A 17,914-nucleotide genomic window follows, 5' to 3' on the forward strand; every position below is an offset into this window, starting at 1 on the left:
TTCATTTTTCAGATTGATACCTAGAAGTGGAATAGCTGGATAGTAAGGTAGTGTCTTTTTTTATTGCCCGGTCACCCAGGGCAAACAATTTTGCCAGACTATACTAGAAGGACCCAAGGTTTTATGACTACCCAGATCTTTTCCTGAAGGCCCATTGTATATGTTTTCTTTACCACCTTCATCTGGAAGCTGTTATATGGCTAAGTTTCAAAAAAGTCACATCTCTCTCAAATGGGCAGTGGTGTGCTGGTAAGTGAGAAAGGATTGACTCTCTGGCAAAAAGAAAAGCCCTTACTGGTTACATTTGCTGTAAATACAGTAGACCCCCTTCCCATCCCCACCCCAGTTTTGCTTTTTACAGTTTCAGTTACCCACAGTAAACATCAGTCCAAAAATATTGAGAGGAAATATGTTCACATAATTTTTATTACCGTATATTGTTATGTTTTGTTTTATTTATGGTTAAACTCTTACTTTGCCCAGTTTATAAATTAAACTTTAAGCTTTATCATAGGTATGTATGCATAGGAAAAAACAGTATAACTATGGTTCTGTACTGTCTGAAGTTTCAGGCATTCACCTGGGGAGTCTTTGGACATGGGGGGAGGGACAACTCTACTCCCATGAAAACACAGCAGCACTGGTCGTGGAGTTGGAAGAAGGCACGTGTGGCTTTTGCATGGTAGCTTTAACATTACATTACAGTTAGGAAAACCAATAGGGAAACAATTGCTGGAACAAGTAATATATTTTGCTTTGACTCAATCATAGGTATCACTTTACAAGCAACACAAATTGGGTGATCCTGAGAGGGCATTTCTGTAAATGTCTTCAGAGGTGGTGAATCATCCTGCATGTAATTGCAGTAAGCTCTTCCTGAACACACTCTTGCATCCGGCATGTCTAAATTATCAAAGATCTCTCCTGAGTGGTCGTCTCCTTATTTGAAGGATTCTTTGGAAGCATTTAGGACATTATGTGTATTTTTTTTTTTTTTACCCCAGGATTATTTTGATGATCTTTGATGATAGGAACAAGTTTCTGCTAATACCCAGTAACAAGTTAGCTGTATTCTTTAAAAAAAGGACAATCTTGAACACTTAGATCAGGTAACTTTCCAATTTCTAGTCATCTTGTGAAAGTCTGCTGAGGTACAGTAGTTTCTGTCCAAGTTCTGTCTTATATATCAGCAATGAATATACTTCTAAAATGATTTGAGCATTGAGATCATAATGTACAATATGCTAGGACGTAGAGGCACTGCCTGGGAGACAATCCTTTGTAAATCTTTTATTGATTATTTTGGCTTAGAGCCCTTTTCAAATTCATACTTCTTTTTTCCTGACTTGATTAATAGGCTTAGCATCATCCTTAGGTGGAAGATGTGGCTTTGTCAAAACCCTAATAGTCTCACTAGTCTGCTCTGTCTGTCTGTGAGAGGTTAGAAAGAATACTAAATTACTTTTCAAAGATTAAAGATGTCCTTGTTGTTTTTGTTGTTTTTTTTAAATTAATTTATTTATTTATACAAGCACTGAGTACAGTCAGAAGCGCGGGAGGGTGAGAGAGTTCACCAGAGTCAGAGCGGAGAGCAGAGCAGGCAGACTGATGAAGTACACTGCTGAGGGGAGCAGCAGGCAGCAGGAGAGGTCTGCGTGCCATATGGGACCCTCACTTGGTGGCCGGGGATCGAACCTGTGCTGCAGCGGCTGCGGGCAGCTTCGCAACCCAGAGCTCAACCACTGTGCCACCGGGGAGGCCCTGTCCTTGTTGTTTTTGGCAGGCATCATTCCCCCAAAATTTTACAGATTGGGCTCTTTGCCGCATCTACTGCGAGAATGAAGACCATTCTCAGCAATCTGACTGTCGACATTCCAGAAAATGTTGACATCTCCCTGAAGGGTCACACTGTTACTGTGAAGGGCCCCAGAGGCACCCTGTGGAGGGACTTCAATCACATCAATGTCGAACTCAGTCTGCTTGGGAAGAAAAAAGAAGAGGCTCCGGGTTGACAAATGGTGGGGAAATAGAAAGGAACTGGCTACTGTTCGCACTATCTGTAGTCATGTACAGAACATGATCAAGGGTGTTACACTGGGCTTCCGTTATAAGATGAGGTCTGTGTATGCTCACTTCCCTATCAACATTGTTATTCAGGAGAATGGGTTTCTTGTTGAAATCCGAAATTTCTTGGGCGAAAAATACATTCGCAGGGTTTGGATGAGACAAGGTGTTGCTTGTTCAGTATCTCAAGCCCAGAAAGATGAGTTGATTCTTGAAGGAAACGACATTGAACTTGTATCAAATTCAGCTGCTTTGATTCAGCAAGCCACCACAGTTAAAAACAAGGATATCAGGAAATTTTTGGATGGTATCTATGTTTCTGAAAAAGGAACAGTTCAGCAAGTCAATGAATAAGATTTAAGTTGTCCAGCTACAGAGCAGCAAGATAATGGATGATTTCTTAGACCTAATTGTGATATATCTTTAAGATGCAATAATAAAAGTCATCATTGATTTGGGACTTTTTTTTCCCTTAAGCTGATTATCCTTTCAAACTTTTTTTTTTTTTAAAGATTTATTTATATACAAGAATTGGGGTACAGGCCAGAGATGTGGTGGTGAGAGGATTCACCAGAGACAGAGTGGGAAACAGAACAGGCAGACGGACCGAAGTACACTGCTGAGGAGAGCAGCGGGTGAGACAGGAGAGGTCTGTCCTGCCATGTGGGTTTCTCTCTGGCCGGCCGGGAATCGAACTCGTGCTGCAGTGGCTGCGGATTGCTTCATAGGTTGCGTCTTAACCCCTGCGCCACCAAGGAGGCCCCCTTTCAAACTTTTAAGCAAATAAACAGTTCAAGTCAGTTCTAGTGTGCTAAGAAAAGTAACAAGAAACAGTTCTACCAAAGGACTTTACAGAGAAAAGGCTTGAATCTGATTTCCAAAGGAATATCAAGGGTGTTACAGGCAAGAATAATGTAGTAAAAGTGTCAGATGACTTGAAATTGTTAATTGGATATAGAATTTTGGGAAACTCTATAAGTAGTGACCTAAAATTGAATGTTGTGAGGCAAGTATGCGTCATTCAGTTGTCTATACCAGTAACTTCTTGTGAAAAGGCAACTGAGAAATAGAACAAAGAGTTTTGGTAAGAGTTGGAATATTGATTTATGATAAACATGGTTTCAGTGCTCCAGGATCCTCTCAATCTTAAATCTTTGACTTGCTTTAGCCATTTATTTCAGCATCCTAGTCCCTCATAATTTTAAATTAAGAAAAAATAGATAACAATCACTTGGAACATGTATGTTTTAGTGAGACCTTAAGTCAAATAAATAGGGTTTTTCTATATTAAAGAGTTAATCTTTGGTTTGAAAATGGTTAAATATTTGATATGTAAATTAAACACTGTAGTGTTTAAAAAAAAAATTTACAGATTGGGCTAGACCTTAAGTTTTAGTTGGGTTTCATTGGTCAACATTTATGTCCCATGAGTAAGATAGAATGCAAAAAACAGTTACTATCATTTCACATCTTCTCCATTAGTTTGCCTTGAGATCTCTTAATTATATCCACATTGGTGAATGTGTAATATGTGAATTTCATTGTTTCTTTAATTTATACTTTTTCTAATGACCAGTGATAATGGGAAACCCTCTTACATGTTTATTAACCTTTTTTGTTATGTCTTTTTTACTGTCTGGCAAATGGAAGTTCTGTTTGTCCATTTAAAAAATTATTGTCTGACTGTCTTATATAGATTTGTAGGAATTTTTAAAATATATTTTGAATATGAGTCTTTTATCAGTTAAATGTTACAAATATATTCTTCCAGTCTGTTCTTTGCCTTTTTCATTCTAATAATGGCAGTTTTTGATGACCAGAAAAACCTTAATTTTCATGAAGTCCATTTTGTCAATATTTTATAATCATTCTTTTATGTGTCCTTTTAAAGAAACTGTTACTGGGGCCTCCCTGGTGGTACAAGGGGTTAAGACGCAGCACTATGAAGCTATCAGCAGCCACTGCAGCATGAGTTCCATCCCCAGCCAGGGAGCTGACCCTCATGGTGCAGCAGACCTCTCCTGTCACAGCTGCTGCTCCCCTCAACAGTGTATTTCAGTGGATATGCTTGTTCTGCTCCCCACTCTGTATCTGGTGAATCCTCTCAATCTTGCCCACCTCTGGCCTACACCCCAGCTCTTGTATGCATAAATAAATAAATCTAGCTCTTATATGCATGAATAAATAAAACTTAAAAAAAAAAAGTAAAACTGTTACCCATCCCAAAATCAGTAAGTTATTCTTCTTTGTTTTCTTCTTGAAGCTTGATTGCTTTAGATTTTACTTTTAGAATAATGGTCTAGCTCCGATTAATATCTTGGTTTGGTGTGAAGAACAAATAGAGGGTGATTTTTTTCTGTATGGATATCCCACTTTTCCTAATTACAGTGGATCATTTGCCATAATTAGGTGTGTGTTTGTATGCATGTTTGTGTGTTCTGTTTCTGGATTCCTTATTCTATTAGTCTATTTCTGTATCATTATACCAATATTATACTATCTTATGTACTTGACTTTGTAGAAATCAAGGCATATGGACTGGGAAGAAAATTAAAAATGTCTTTATTCGAAAGTCACATGATTCTATAAATAGAAAACCATAAAGCCTCTATGTAAAATGAGCAAAACTTAGTGAATATAGTGAGCTTATGAGATTCAAAGTCCATATGCAAAAGTCAGTTGTACTTCCATATATAGCAGAAAAGCATGGAAAAATGAAATAAACCTAGTACATTTACAGTAGCATCAAAACATTTGATACTCGGGGCAAACTGTATAAAATACAAGTAAGAATTTTTATTGAAAACTATAAAACATTGCGGAGAGAAATTAAAGAAGAGATAGATACCATGTTCATGGATTGAATAGTTAAGCTTTTAATTCTCTCTTAATTTAATTTCTTTCTTTCTTAATCTCCATTAAAATTCCATCATACTTTAAAAAAAATATAAACATATTCCAGTATTTATATGGAAATGAAATACTCAGTAATTTTAAAAGAAGTAATTTTGAAAAGAATAACAAAGAATTTACAGATTTATAAACTATAAAACAAATATATCTCTCTAGCAGAGAATGTGACCCATACCCTTGCCTCATGACCATATACAAAATTTAAAATGAATCATTGATCTTAATGTAAAGGTTAAAACTATAACACTTGTAGAAGAAAAGATAAAAGAAAATTGTTGTGACCTTAGATTTGGTGAATATTTTTTAGAAGATAAAATATATTAAGTTCAAAAGGAAAGGTAATAAATTGGATTGCATTAAATAAAATTATTTCCTTTCATCCAAGTACTAAACAGGTCTGACCGTGTGTATCTCCCAAGATTGGATGAGATCAGCCATAGGACTTTGAGTGGTGGACTTAATTTAATACAGTATATATATATATATATATATATATATATATACACACACACATATATATATATATATATACACGTTGGTTTTCAACAATGAACACTTGAAATGTGGCACTTCTCCAGAGAAGACAGTCACCAACAGGCACATGAAAAAGATGTTCATCATCACTTATCATAAGAGAAATTAAAGTCAAAACTGCAGTGAGACACCATTTCACACCTTTGAGAAGGACCCATATCAAAAAAAAAAAAAAAAAAAAAAACCACAACAGGGCCTCCCGGGTGGCACAGCGGTTGAGCGCTGGGTTGCGAAGGTGCCCGCAGCCTCTGCAGCGCCGGTTCAATCCCCAGCTGCTCCCTGGCCACCGGAGGAGGGTCCTGCATGGCGCACAGACCTCTCCTGCTGCCCGCTCCTCCCCTCAGCAGTGTACTTCGGTCTTTCTGCCTGCTCTGCTCCCCGTTCTGGCTCTGGTGAATTCTCTCACCCTCCTGTGCTTCTGACTGTACCCAGTGTTTGTATAAATAAATAAATAAATAAAATATTAAAAAAAAATTTTCAAAAAAAAAAAAAACAACAGAAATAATAAATGCTGGAGAGGATATGGTAAAAAAGGGATCCTATTACACTTCTGGTGGGGATGTAGATTGGTTCAACCCCTATGGAAAACCATGTGGAGGTTTCTCAAAAGACTACAACATTAATGTGAAAAGAAACTTGTATTCCCATGGTCATTGCAGCACTGTTTACAACAGCCAAGATATGGAAAAAGCCTAAATGCCCCAAAACAAGTGAATGGATCATGAAGATATAGTATTTTTAAATACCATTCAGCTATCAAAGGAATAAACTTACCATTTGCAGCAACATGGATGGAGCTGGAGAAGATTATGCTAAGCAAACTCAGTCAGAAGGAGAAATACAATCACTGGATGTTGTCGTATATATATGGAATACAGAAAAACAGAACAAAAAATCAGATAAAGCCTAACAGAAAAGCTAACCCTTGAAAGCTGATTGTGGAATGGGGGCAACTGGAGGGGCAAGGGTGAAGGGGAGAGATTAAAGCAGAGGGAAGGGAGCACAAGGGATTATGGAGGTGAACTATGGGTTCTTCAGTGATGGATGGACTATGGCAACACCACCTGTAGGCAGGATCCTACACTTCTATAATGCAAACAACAATGTAAATGAATATTGACTCAAAAAATATCTTTTTTTTAAAAGTCTGAAATAATCATGGGGATGTAATGTGCAGCATCGTGTCTAATGACTCTTGCATATTTCAAAGTTGTTAAGACAGTAAATCTTCAAAGTTTTCATCACAAGAAAAAATATTTTGAATATGATGATGGTGACATATTGTGGTCATCATTTCCTAATGTGTGCAAATATTAAATCATTATGTTGTACATCTAAAAGTAATGTTATATATGTTATATTTCAATTAAAAAGAAATTGATAAGGCAAAATTATTGTTTCATTTGTTCCACATTATAATGTAGCTGCTACAATGAATAGGGAGATTAAAGAGCTTTGTCTATATACAACTGTCCATACAAACTCTTAATGATAATGTGAAACATCTAGAGCTCTCACACATGGCTGATATATATGTAAAATAGTGCAGTTGCTTTAGGAAACAATTTGGTAGTTTCTATGATCAAGCAATTCCACTGTGGTTTTTTATCCAAGCAAAATAAAAACACGTCTGTATAAAGGCTTCTGCCCGTACATTCAATATTGTTATATCCATAATAGCCAACAACTGGAAATAACCCAAATAGCTACTAATAGGTGACTAGATAAAAAAAAAACAAAAAACTGCAGTATATTCATACAATACAGTGGAGTATTATTAAGCAGTAGAAAATAGCAGACTAGTGTTTTACATAATAGTATGAATCTCAAAACTCTGCTAAATGACAAACTTGAGATATGGAAGAATATTGTCAGGGGCTCAGCTGGGCTGGAAAGACCTGGTTGACCAAGTATTAACAGATTAAAACAATATCCAGAATAAATTAATAGTCAAGCTTTTAATCATTCACTATGATAGTATAAACAAGAGTTTAAACCAGAGAAAGCCTATTCCAGCTGAGGGTCACATAGGTCACATAGACAGGATGGTCATGTTACTGCTTAGAGAGCCCAGAACAAAAAGCTCCTGCATTTTTATGGACCTCTTTGCCTTTCTTTTCTTTCTGTATGTATTGCTAGAGTATATCTTGACATAATCTTTTTTTTCATAATCAGACCATGAGGTACATAGAGACTAGGGTATGTAATTCTTAGCTGTTCACCTTTCAAACAGAAAGCAAGTGTCAATGTTTGGAGAGCCTATCCATGTAACTACTGAGATGGCTCTTTTAGATACCTCTGCCTGCCATTACACCCATTTACTTTCTCTTTTCTCAACTTTCCAATCTAATTACATTGTAATTATGCTTAGAAAAATATATTTGTATGCAATGTATGAATGTAGAAGCTATTTAGAACTGGTACATGTTGTCTATTTCGATGAATTTCCCTTCCCCCTCCCCTGCATAGTTTTTTGCTATCTTTTTTTTTTTTTTTTTTTTTTTGCTTAGTTTTCTGGGTATTTATTATATTCAAATCCAAACTCTATCATTTATTTGAAACACCTCTTTATTTCAAACCCTTGATTCCTGAAACCAGGGTCTTCCCTTTTCATGCTTTGCTCCCTTGTTTTAGTGAAGCATCTTCTTTACCATTTCCTGAGAGAGAATGTAGAAGTGGGGTAAACTGAGTTTTTTGTTAACTCCTGTTTATTTGTGTGTATATAAAAGAAATGGTTTACAGAATTTTGCTAATATTTTATCCTGTGCTCTGAGTGCTATTATATGTTCTTACTAATATTCTCTTAATGATAGATTGCACTATATCCTCTCAGCTTTTAAGTATTATCTTGTATTCTACCATTTATTTTGAGATTTGGCAAACAGTTTTGACCAAGCTGGTGGCAGGAGATGTACAAGTGATAATGTTGGACTATGAAAAATAAAGAAATAACCTCATGATAGATGTTAACATGCAGTTATATTGGTGATGTCCTGTGCCTTCTCTTTAGAGGTGGAGGAAACAGTGAATAGCAATCACATTTTTAAACATTTCTTGACATTATGAAGGAATTACATGCATCACTTTATTTTGTGGCCACAAAACAATGTATATGTGCTGCAATTTTAGAGAATCTGAAGGGGATGAAAGATTATTGTCAGAATATGTTTCTGGGAATGCCATTTCATAGGAAATACACAGTGTTGCTACTATAATAGCTCTGATTCATTACTTTTTTCCAGAGACATATTTTCTATACTGTTTTGAGTATAATTATTTTCTTTATCTGTGTTGACATTTTCACCCTTCTTAGTCATAGTTCAGAGCTTTTATTTTATCTTCCTCATGTCTTAACTTTTTCATATTTTCCAACTCTGTTAGTCCTTTCTACATTTTGGGGAATTTCTTCCCTTCTGCCTCCAAATCATGAATTCTTTGCTTTAATGTTCTCTAATTTTTACTTCATCTATATTGTTTCAACTTAAATGAGCATAATTCTCATGACTGTGATTTCTAATTGATTCTTTTAATATCCATGCTTTTATTTAATAACTTCTTGCTCTCATTTAATGGATTGTGTTGCTTTATTTGGTGAGTTAAAAATTATACTTATTTTGAAGATTGATTCCAATTGCTTTATTTTCAGTAGTTGGTCAAGTGTGAAGTCACACCTTTTTATGTCACATTAGTTTTACTTATATCAAATTCTTTCATATGTATTATAGTTCTTTTTATGACTATAGGGTTATTTTCCAAATTATCTTGTTAAAGAATCTAACTCATGATTACTTTTTTTGTCCTTTTTAAATTACTGGCTGGATCATATGCTCTCAGATTGCTAACCAGCTTTATGTTAGTTGATTGGCTTACATACAGATTTGAATGCCTCATCCACAGTGACAAAGGCTTGGAGTTCTTTTTAATCTGAGGTAGTTAACTTTTCCACCTGATTTGGCAAGTGCCTTGTGTCTGACTAAGATATTGAGCAGGTGGTTGGAGATTATCTGATTATTGTTTAAGGAAGGGAAAAGTCGGTCCGGTTAAACTAACCTTTAAGCCTATTAGGTCTCAGCATTTTCATGAACTCCTTGGCTTCAAATCCCACTCTTCAACTATTATGGTTTTAATTTGATATGTGAATGTTTCTGTATATTTCTTTGAACTTATCTTTGTTTTAAAACATATGTTAGTATTTCAAAGAGTGGAATAGTAGATATCAGAAGCATTCCAGGATATATGCTTAATTATTTCAACTGGATGGGATTTGAGTTTACATTTCCTCAAAGTTGTCAAAAAAAAAAATCAAACTGGATGGGAGACCTGACCTAAGACAAGCTATTGCTTCAACAGATGAAAGATTGTAGACATACTTGTTTCTTTCACTGATAGGAAGTTATTATTTATCAAAGTAACTTTTTGAGGGCCTCCCCGGTGGCGCAGCGGTTGAGCGCTGCACTGGGTTGCGAAGCTGCCCGCGGCCTCTGCGGCGCCGGTTCGATCCCCGGCTGCTTCCCGGCCACCGGAGGAGGGTCCCGCATGGCGCGCAGACCTCTCCTGCCGCCCGCTGCTCCCCTCAGCAGTGTACTTCGGTCCTTCTGCCTGCTCTGCTCCCTGCTCTGGCTCTGGTGAATTCTCTCACCCTCCCGCGCTTCTGACTGTACCCAGTGCATGTATAAACAAACAAACAAAGAAAGAAAGAAAACATGCCTCTATAAAAATAAAAAAAAATAAAAATAAAGTAACTTTTTGAAACACTGTGGACTACAAAATTTGTTGGTTCAGATATGTATAGACTTAGACCTAATGATGAAAGTGATGAAATTTTGAAACAGTGGTACAGTCATTGTCAGTATTTCTGTTTATCATTCTTTTGTGTAAATCACTATCTTTGTTAATTAAAAAATTATTGTGCATTTTCAAAGACATATGATTTCTATATATGGAAAACAACCTTAGCAATAAAGTACAGTAAAATTAGGGAGTATTTCAGATTCATGTAGTTAATGACTCCAACAAAGGATAAACTGGGTTACATATGTTGTAAGACAGTAGCAGTAACTAGGATGTTGCTTCAGGGTATAACAGATGGCCTCTAGGAGCTTGGTGAGGCAAATGTTTGCTAAAGGTGACAGAATATACCTTTCCGCTTTGCCATATGCATTAGGTCACTGGTAACATAAGGTATTAGCTTCAGGAAGTTGTTAAAGCTAAGGACAGGGAGTAATTCCAAAGCATTTTAATAAAGTTCATGTCCTTCAGCTGATAATACTTTTTCATTCCTACATGCTAAGTTAAAATTTGTAGATTTTTATTCCAATGGCTCCCAGCATAGACTCCCTGTGAAGTAGGTGTGTATGTATTGTGAAAGATGTGCAATAGTATATAATCGTGTGTGTGTGTCATGAGATTGATAGGATTTTGATAGCATGGTAATCTAAAACAATACTCATTGATAGTTCTATGAAAGATTGTTGGATGACTTCTAGACAATAAATGATGCTGTATATTTTATAGTTTACAATTCTATAGTACATATTTAAAGCTATTTATTATGGAAAAATTCAAACATACAAGAATGGAAAGGCAATATAATGAATTGCTATATACGTTACCCAACTTCCTATTAGTAAATTTTGTTTCATCTGCTCTTCTGTATTCTCCCTGTTCATATTCTGCACCTCCATATTCTGTTGACTGTCCATTGAATCCTGCTTCACTCTCACCCCAATCTCTAATCCCCACTCCCATCCAGAATAGTGCTCATTAGTTATTGTTATATATTTCCATCAGAAGACTTAAAATGTTTGATTGCTGTTTTGTAGTACTAATATTTTTGACAGGGTAAGGTTCAGTTTTTGGTTTTTATTCATTTCTTTGCCATTTATGAAAGGTTTCCTTACAGAGTTAGTATAAAATATTAAGTTGTTATTATAGACTTTGGCAGTAATTCTGGTTGTATTATATAATTCAGCATATGGTAAAGATGCAATTTTGTTGAATGAAGTACAATTCTTTTAAATAAAAGACAGCAGTGTATTTTAAAAAAATTAAAAATTTTATATGTTTTCTCATTATGTTTTGAGATAAAGTAGGTTTAAATCATTGTATCTGTTTTGGGGATATCGGTCTAAGCCTCTACAAATGTATATTTTCACACCCTGCCCACTACCAGTGTCCCAGTAATTCTCCATCATCCATTGAGCCATTCCTTTCCCTGCTTCTCTCCTTTCCCTGCCATTCCTTTCCCTGCCACCCTCCCCTTTTGGTTACTTCAGTTTTGTAGTCAGGTATTAAGAATTTGTTATTGGTTTGATTTTGACTGACTCTTTGTTATGTTTCTCTTTATTCTACATATAAAAGGCACCATCTGGTATTGTCTTTATCCATCTGACTTTTTTCACTTAGCATTACCCTCTAGTTCCATCCATGTTGTCACAAATGGCAAGAGTTCATCCTTTTTTATAGCTGAGTAGTATTTCATTTTCCTGATCTACTCCTCTGTCCTTAGGCAGGAATTTTTTTTTTCTAATTAGCACTCATTGCTTGTTTTATTTCATACTTTGGGACATTGTACATTTATGTTATTATTTTATGTTACCCTTAGTAAGTAATATTTTTAATGCAATCAATTTGCCATTGGTAGACTTCTTAAAATGTATTTACTGAAGCAGATTATTAGTGAATATGTGTTTCTATAGTCTAAGAAATTTTTAATAGTATGGTTTTTAAAAAAGAGTGATAGTACAATGTTTTACATATATTTATAGTTGAAATTATCTTAAAATTTTAAATGCTAGAAGAATAAGTTTTAATTGAAGGAAATTCCTATATATAGTTTGGCGTCTTATACTTTTCTGTATTCTATAGTAACTATGGGATGTCTATTTTAGGACCATGTTCCTATATGCTTTTCATTGATGAAAACATTAAGAATGACTAAATTACATGAGCTTTTATAGTCGCTCTGATAAGTGAAGACTATTGCTGTACTCTTTTGATATTGGACAAAAAATTAGAGCCATAAGCCTAACACTGATTTCACTTTCTTTAAGGATTTTGCTTCTACAAATAGTATTTTGCAACCTAGAAGTAGTCTTTAACATTTTAAATTTTAGGGAAATATATTGTTTGAATGCATTGTGTCTGTTGGAAATGTTTTCATACTGTAATCTTAGAAAATTATATCATAAACATTCATTATACAATGTATGAATTGCTATTGTGTTCAAAATGCAAAAGCACAACTGTTGTTAGTATATTAACTCTCATATATATGCCTTTATTTGTTAATGTCTCTTAGTTCTTATTATATAAACTATAGATTATTAAACAGCTATTTGATAAAATCTGTTAGTAACCATTATGACATATGATGGATATAATCACCTTATGTGATTATTTTTACTTTATTTTAAAAGATAGTTTCTGATAACTTTTGATTTCAAGTGGCTGCTCATACCAGTTGTCATTATAGATTGATTTAACTTGCTCTAGTACTTCTTTACCTTTGATTTGCCAAGAACTTCAGTTGGTTATGTGGAAATGTAAGCTCTTGTGTGAAAGAGTGTGTCATTGCATCAGAACTTGGCACCCACATGAATCTTAAGAAAACAGACTGTTTGTTCCCTAGAGAAACTATTCTATAAGCTGACTTTGTTTTTATATTCTGTTCTGTGCTAGATTAAGTGATTTCGTTTAGTTTGGCCTAGAGCAAAACGTTTCAGGATATTTTTGAAAATCCTGTATCAAATTAGTCCTCTAAAAATAATACTAGTTTGAAAGTTTTGCTTTTTAAAAACTTATCAGTAGGCTAGGCAGAGCCATATCCATTCTCAAATTGTTATTTGCAATTGGCATACCGAAACTATTACTGTGTTCTAAGTGGGATATTGTTTTGCCCCCTAAGCTTTGAAAATGGGAAAACCATATATTTGAAAAATCAGCTGTTTATTCACTCTTAATCTGATGTCCTTCCATGACATTCAGTTATGGATTTTGATAGAAATTTCTTGATTACTAAAACATTAGGTAGGGGAACTACCTGTAACATACATACAATAATCCTAATATGAAGCAGTTTATTTTTGTTATATACATTTTAAACTTTAGAATCCTGAACTGTAAGACTATTTGTAAAAGTCCCTACTCTAATGAAAAAATGTGATTATTTTAAGAAATATTTGCTTAATTCTCAAGGAACTTTTTCACTCATTTTAAACTTTTCTAAAAAAATTCCTGCTGCATTTTAGTTTAATTTGAACTTTTAAACTCTACTTAGACCAAGCAAGCAAATAACCATAACAGTATAATTTTAGAAGGTCAAATAGAAAATCATAGGTTTTTCAAGTTTCAAGAGTCATAAAGATTATTTCCTTTCTATTCATTATGGATTTCTACGATATAATGTGGCTTCCTTCAGAGTTTCTTGTCAATTTCCAAGGTCATTAATAAATATTTAATTATTAAGTAAAAAAATAAATGAAATCATACAGATATATATAAGGTAAAACACAAATACATTCTTCCCTCACTGTCCTCACCTCAACTCTTAGACCCAAAGTAACCACTGGTAATAATTTCCTTCTAGAAAAAAAAAAACCACTCAAGAATGTCTGCATATTTAAGTATAATTTTACCTTTTTTCCTGTTTTTAATTAGCTGTGTTCTGTGCCTTTACTATTTTGGCTAAAGATATATTTTGTTTTATTTACCATTTTATATCTAACTGCTATATGGGTGCTTAACAAATATTTGTTGAATCTTCCACATATAGTATATAGCTTTTGCATTTGTGCCACAAACCATATAGATTTGCTATGTGGTTCATATTTTATTTGATAAATTTTCTATTGATGAATATTTATGTTAGATCTATTTTTCTGGCTATCCACTCACCTGTGTGCTCCTGAAATGTACTTAGTACTTACTGTGTGCCAAACACCTTTACTTTTCTCTGAAGGAGAAAGACATGGAAATTCTCTATACATAAAGGCAGGTTATATGGGAGTTTCCCTCAATTGGCTGAGATATATAAAAAAGCAAAGAAATAAAACCTAGACAGATTGTTTTGTGAAGGCAGAATCATGGGCAGTGTGATGAGAGAGGAGTTTCTGTTTTAGATAGAATGGCCAGGCAAAAATCTGTTTGAAGAGATGACTTTTGAGGAAGATCTAAGTGATGAGAAAAAGGGTTTGCAGATTTAGAGGTGATAATTCTAGGCAAAGGGAATAAACAAATATTAAAAACTCTGAGATCTAAATAAGCTTGGTGAGTTCAAGGAACAGAAATAAGTCTAGTATGACTAGAGTGTGAGTATTTGTTCTTACAAATCAATGCTGCTTCTTTGTACATAAAAATATGCTTTACATAATTTTCTAAATAATTGTAGTAGTGGAACTAAGGGTTCAAATTCTATATGCTTTTTAAATTTTGGTAGTTATGGTGTGAGGCCACTTTCATCTCTTAGTCTTTCTCCTAAACTTCTTTTTGCATTCCCTGTCTCTGAGGAACAAGAGTTGCCCCAAGCTTGGTAGGTAGTGGCCTGTACTATGAGGTGCATTGAATGAAAGGAATCTTTTTGAGGAGAGAATGTACTGGGGACTGTGAATGTTTGAGAGACTTATGTTTAGTAAGATGAAAATCCAACAACAAAACATCCGTATGTTGTGTACGTTGAGTTATGTTATAAAATAGCTTTCAGAACTAACGTTGCTTTCCTTTAGACCATTTAATGAAATAATTTCAATGCAAAAATTATCAACATTTCTCAATCCAGGTATATACAAAATTTGGAGTTTTATAATATTTGCACTAGAGGTGGTACTGTAAATGATTCAGAGTTTAACACTGTTTAGTGTGTGATTAAGGAAATATTATTTTAAAAAAGCCATGAACCAAAATTAGCCAGAAACCTTTACCATAATGTAGTTTGTAGAGGAAGGTAGGAAGAACATCTTCCATTTAAAGTAAACTTTTGAAAAACCTGGGTATTATTACACTGAGGAATGAAACCCCATTTTTAAACACTGCTTTGTCAAAAAGGCATTGTTTAATTTTAAAGGATAATTATTAGAAGTACTTGTAAATTTTTAGGCAGATTAGAAATTTCAGACAGGTCAAAGAACAAATTTTGTTTTATTAAGTGTTTAACTGCTGAGTAAACAAGACGAGTCAAGTCACATTTGAGAGCATAGAGATGTTTGTTTAAATTTTTTTCAATTTGCATTTACTTTTGTATGGTGCATGTAGGAAATTTTGGCAGATTTATTTAGATTGCTGTGTACCTAGAGAGAGAAGAGAATATGTGGTTTCTTTAATTGTTATTTATTTTCTTCTATGTAATAAAACTTCCTTTCACAAATAAAAACAACTTGGAGGGAATAAAGTTAGGAATATGTGACAGAGAAGATCTTAATTTAACAGATGCTAATGTGGTATGCTGTTGTTATAGTAACGATTTTATTTTTTGTTTTTAACCTGTGTTATTTTTTTCCAGCAAAACATAAGCAAATTTTAGGTGGGAATCCACTTTATTTTTGATATTTGAACATGGTATATATTAGTAATAATGAAGTAACATTTTGTTTATAATGGAGTAAGTTAATATTTTGAAAACCTAATTTATCTGATGTCTCCTGTAAAATCATCAGTTTAGTTTTTTCATGAATATGTAATTTTTGATTGAAATAAATTCTTAATATCAGATTTTTGTGGTGCGTGTAGGGAACAGAAGTAGTATTTTATTAGTCATAGTCTTTTGTCCAGAAATGATTAGAAATGTAAAATATGTTGCATGTTTATGGAAATCTTTTATTCCTATGACAATCTATAGATATGTAAGTTGTAATTATTTGAATCATTAGAACATGTAATTTTTGCTTGACAATATGCAAATATGCCCTTAAATCTGTTTTTAAAGATTTTTCCAGTTTAATGTCTGAATCCAAATTCATAAAGAGTTGGAAAAATGAGATGTCTGAGCTATAGGATTCACAGGGATTTCATATGAAGCCTATTTAATCAGGATAACACTGTTATTAATATTCATAATGTCAGCTGGAACACAAATGACAGACTATGGGGCCTAAAAATTTTACTTGGCGAATTTATTAAAACTAGCTTAAAAAATTAATGGAATTTAAGTAAAGTTGGTGAATATGAAAATCTTGTGTTAGCAGAAAAAAATTTCTATTAGAACTTTCTTTAAGACCATTTTGCATTGATGTCTTTTGACAGATTTCATTGGTACTTAAAGAAGAAAGATGCATGAATGGTCATTTAGAAGGATTTAAACACATTGGCACATTAATTTTTACATGAATAATAAGTACTTTCCAAAAGCAATTAACTTACAGTGTACAAGATATGAATTGAAAAATAAGACTGTGACATCAAGGGCAAAGCAAATGTGCTGTACATTTTAAACTTAGTGACAGGACTTTTAATATTTTGGTTTATTTTATTTTTATTGTCTGTATCCAGTAAGACTTAGAATATAGTTATTTAAGCACATTTGAAAGCATATTAAAAGGGCAATAATTCTTTATCCTCCCTCAAAATATTGGTAGTGTTAAACATCCTCTGCAAGTATAATTTGCTTTTTTTTGAGAATCAAACACTTGTGTGATGTTGGTAATATTTAAGGATATGTTCAGTTTCCCAGAAAGTCAAAGGGATGATTCTGACAGCTTTAGTGCTACAAATACAAATGTGTTAACACAGATTTATTGAGTATAGTATACTCAATATATGAAATGTATATAATAAATAAGGCTCTGAAAGTTTAGTGTGAGAAACGGAATAGTGTATATATAAAGTTGTGAATTTTAGCCCAAGAATATAAAAAGTTGGGAATGACTTATAAAACTGGGATGCATTTTATTTGTAAATCTTTGTGTTTTAAAATGTGTTTATAATGTCATTATATCAGTGCTATAGTTTTTATTCGTATTATTAAAGTTCCTTAAAAACAACTTTAGACTAGTGTGAATGGTTACAATAATACTGAGTGTTTTGTTTTACTTTTTTTCAGAGATTACTTTTTTCACAAATTTTGGTACTGATAAAAGCGTAATTTATTGTCAGTTCATCAATAGGAGAATGCAGGTGGTGGTCTGGCAGTTTCATTTGCAGTCTATCAATGTTATGAGTGATTTAGTTTTATTAGAGTACAGGAATTAGCTGGTATGTTTTAGGACTTATACAGAGATTGATTGGAAAAAGTGCCAATTACAAGAGTGTGTAGAACTGATCACAGTATAAGCCAAATATCTAATTCTTTAGTATAAAGAATAGAATTAAATCGATTTATTGGTAATTATTTTTTCTAATTGCTTTTTTAAAGTTGCGGTTTTTGGAGGGGGATATTTTATTTGATTCTGAGATATTCACTTATATGTCCAGG

The 17,914-nt window shown here is 33.8% G+C and overlaps 1 protein-coding gene and 1 pseudogene across 8 annotated transcripts in view; both read left to right on the forward strand.

The window, feature by feature from the left end:
• MIPOL1 (mirror-image polydactyly 1) overlaps positions 1–17,914 on the forward strand; it is a 285,448-nt gene that overhangs the window by 40,107 nt on the left and 227,427 nt on the right. The window lies entirely within an intron of this gene.
• Positions 1,824–2,500, forward strand: LOC119239026 (60S ribosomal protein L9-like; annotated as a pseudogene).

The sequence above is a fragment of the Talpa occidentalis genome, unplaced genomic scaffold (genome assembly GCF_014898055.3).
Source record: "Talpa occidentalis isolate TD23 unplaced genomic scaffold, MPIMG_talOcc4v2.1 talOcc4.11, whole genome shotgun sequence".
NCBI classification, from domain to species: Eukaryota; Metazoa; Chordata; class Mammalia; order Eulipotyphla; family Talpidae; genus Talpa; species Talpa occidentalis.